This window comes from Etheostoma spectabile, chromosome 1, assembly GCF_008692095.1.
Source record: "Etheostoma spectabile isolate EspeVRDwgs_2016 chromosome 1, UIUC_Espe_1.0, whole genome shotgun sequence".
Classification (NCBI taxonomy): Eukaryota; Metazoa; Chordata; class Actinopteri; order Perciformes; family Percidae; genus Etheostoma; species Etheostoma spectabile.
Genome location: NC_045733.1, coordinates 18,458,290 through 18,461,539, shown reverse-complemented (window position 1 = coordinate 18,461,539; position 3,250 = coordinate 18,458,290). Strand labels below are relative to the sequence as shown.

Below are 3,250 nucleotides of genomic sequence, written 5' to 3'. Positions count from 1 at the left end.
TATATATATATATATATATAGTCTTTAAAAGCTGCATGCCGATAACAAATACAGTACACTGACTTCAAAAGACTCACTGAGCTTACAGTGAAAATAACGAGTCTGATGTCTTAGATTTGCTGTAGACACCCAGGGTGCAACTGGGTCAGAAGACAGATCACATGTGACATAAATTACTGCGCCCTAAACCATGCTGGCACCGTGCCAAAGCCAAATTCCAGTAGCCCCACTCTTCTTTTTTTGTTCCTCTTCTCCTGCCCGATATTTAATACCTGTCAACCTTCAGCTCCTATAACTCTCCTTCAGCTGTCACAGAGTCACAGGGTCCCACTGAGGGAACACATGGGGAACGTCACGCTGTGCATCACACCGTACAAGACACAAAGCTAGAGCAGCATTATTTTTCTCTAGGTTTGGTAAATGCACCCATCACTCTGAACATGCTGACGACCATTATCAGCCCTGACTGGACGCAGGGGAACCCAGGTCCAATTAAGTCAAACCACGTGCAGTAGTTTTTATATCATTTTGCATTTGTAATTTTGCATATCTGCAAAATAGCAATCTAACATAAGTCTGTGTTTTTAAATCATTATTTAATCCAGATAACTCATCCTATCAGCATTACTACACAGGGAAAAGAGAAACAAGACATTCAGTCATGTTGTAATCACACAATACATTGCTGTAATGTGCATGTGTGTGAGCGTGTGTGTGAGCGTGTGCGTGTGCGTGTGTTTTATTTAGACTGAGTTATGCAACTGTGCAACTTCCTCCACAGCGCTGCAAAAGAGGGTATTGCGAGTTCACACAGAAATCAGGGATGGGAGAAAAACATGCTCCGGTTTATTGGCCTTTCTTTAAACCAATCACAATCATCTTGGGGAGCCGAGGGGAGCCACGGTGCCACTGCAAAATAGCCTTGGGAAGGGAATTCTTTTGGTAAAACGTGTACGTTCAAAGGATGTTTTAGTTGTCCAACTTAAAATAGTCTAGCCAGCTGTCTGGATTAACCCTGCAAGGATCTGAGGAGCAGTTAACCATAGTCCTCAGAAATCTCATGAAGTGGAACGTCATGGATATAGACTACTCTTTAAATAATGGAAATCCATACTTGTTTGATTGTGAGTATAAATATTAAGTTGTCTCTGCAACATGTATTCTAACAGTGACCTACTGAGTTCTTATATTATTTTTGACCTGCAGGACATTGGAATTCTACTGTTTCAAGTAAAACAATCTGATGGACATACACAGAAAGGGTGTATTTCTGTTTCTTAGAGAAATGTAACACCTCAACAAGACAAGACAAGACAAAATCATTTTCAGAAACAATATTTCAAGGAAAACAGAAGTATATTCTGACGTGTCTCATCATCCAGTGTAATACTGAGGGCTGACCAGGCTCCATCCCCCAGGTTCTCCGCAGCCTCATGACCTTTTCCATATTTCAACGGCACCTTATCTAAACATTCTGGTGCCTTCGGGCTGAAGATCTGGATCCAATCCCCACAAAAACTGGCTTTTAAGGGGTGGCCTCTAGTTTACCCAGTAAGAGCGTTTGCCCCATGTTGGCTGAGTCCTGCAGCGGTGCGGGATTCAAATCCGACCTGCTGCCCTTTGCTGCGTGTCATCCCCCCTTCTCTCTCCCCTTATCCAGTCTATGCACTATCACTATAATAAAAGCGAAAAAAGCCCCAAAAGAAAAAAAACATAAGTATAAGAAATAAGAGAGATCACATATCACACCAATACTATCCTCACTTGACTGGTTTTCTGATGAATGTCTTACTTTTAAAATAATTGGTACTACATTTTAGAGCCATGCATAACTTAACTCCCCAATATATCCCTGACATCCTCCACCATTATATGACAAATGGGGCTCTTAGATCATATGAACTAAAGTTACTGGATTTCCCTCGCACCCACTAAAAGACTAAAGAGGACCAGGCTTTTTATGCTGTTGTCCCCAGTCTTTGGAACGCTGTCCCCTTGTCATTGGGATCCCTGGACTCCTGTGATGATTTAATGAAGGCTGGGAGGCTTTTGATTATCAGAATAGCCAATAACTTGTTTATTTGTACCTGCCTTTGTTTATCTGCTGCTGCTTTAACTGTAATTGTCAGCCCTGTACTGTGTATTGTTTCCATGAGTCCTTTTTATTTCTTGTATTTTGTAATAGTTTTAGATATAGATGATGTATCCGTGAAAGGTGCTGAACCAGGGGTGCCTAAACTTTTGCATGGCACTGTATGTGCGTTTTTGGACCAGAAAGAGATGTTGCGCGTCCCCAACAGGATGTCAGATATTAGCTCTCTGGTGAGTGATCGTCTCGTGTGGTACTTTCAGGATAAAGTGACAACAAATATGACAAAAACTTGTTTTATAAAAGTTGTTGACTGACCCTTTAATGACAGTTAGGAAGAAAATAGTACATTCCGAAAGTAGTTCTTTGATTGGTGTGATACTTCTGCCTTAGTGCAACTACAGGAACTTTAAATCGGCATAAAGTGACTGATGTTTTAAACTATGGAGTTTGAATAGTTATAATCTGAACACTTAGTACCTTTTGTCAAAATACATAAAGGGCCCAACTTAAGATGACTGATTACAGATTTCTTTTCAAATGAAAGTTACATTTAAAAACAAAAAAACTCATTAGGACTTCAAAGATGATAGAGATCAGCACTCATGCTTTAGCTACTTTATCATGCAAATGCATTTCTTCAGCTTTATGCATAAAAGGGTGCAGACAGTAACGACAAATAAATATTTTCAGTAAAATTCTCCCCTAAGACACAAAGAAACTTTAAGCAATATAAAAAGCATCAGTAGGCCTCTCATCAGTATTCATTACTCCTTCACAAAAACATGAGTGCAAAATAGCTTAATCACAGACTAACACTAATGCTCATTCATTATCACATTAAAATTTGACAAAACGCTTTGGATAATCGTCAGGACAATAATCCTTAATGTAAAGACAAAGCAATCAAGGAGTCATTTAGGGCCAAACAGAAGGATGGCCGTAACTGATGGTCAGTTATGGCCATCCTTCTGTCAGTCACCTGACATCAATCCAGCACTCTCTGTAGACAACTGAAGGCAAAAAGCCACAAAACAAGCAAGGAGTGAAGCTGGCTGCTGTACAGGCCGGGGAGAGCACCACAAATGTGGATGCCATGTGTCTGCTGATGTGTGTGGGCTGTGGACTTCAAAAAGTGAACGTCTGCAAAGGTTAAAAAAA

At 40.4% G+C, this 3,250-nt stretch overlaps 1 protein-coding gene across 1 annotated transcript in view; it reads right to left on the bottom strand.

Annotated features, from left to right (window-relative positions):
• Nucleotides 1-3,250, bottom strand: part of adamts7 (a disintegrin-like and metallopeptidase (reprolysin type) with thrombospondin type 1 motif, 7) — a 71,133-nt gene that overhangs the window by 59,637 nt on the left and 8,246 nt on the right. The gene's annotated exons all lie outside the window — the stretch shown is intronic.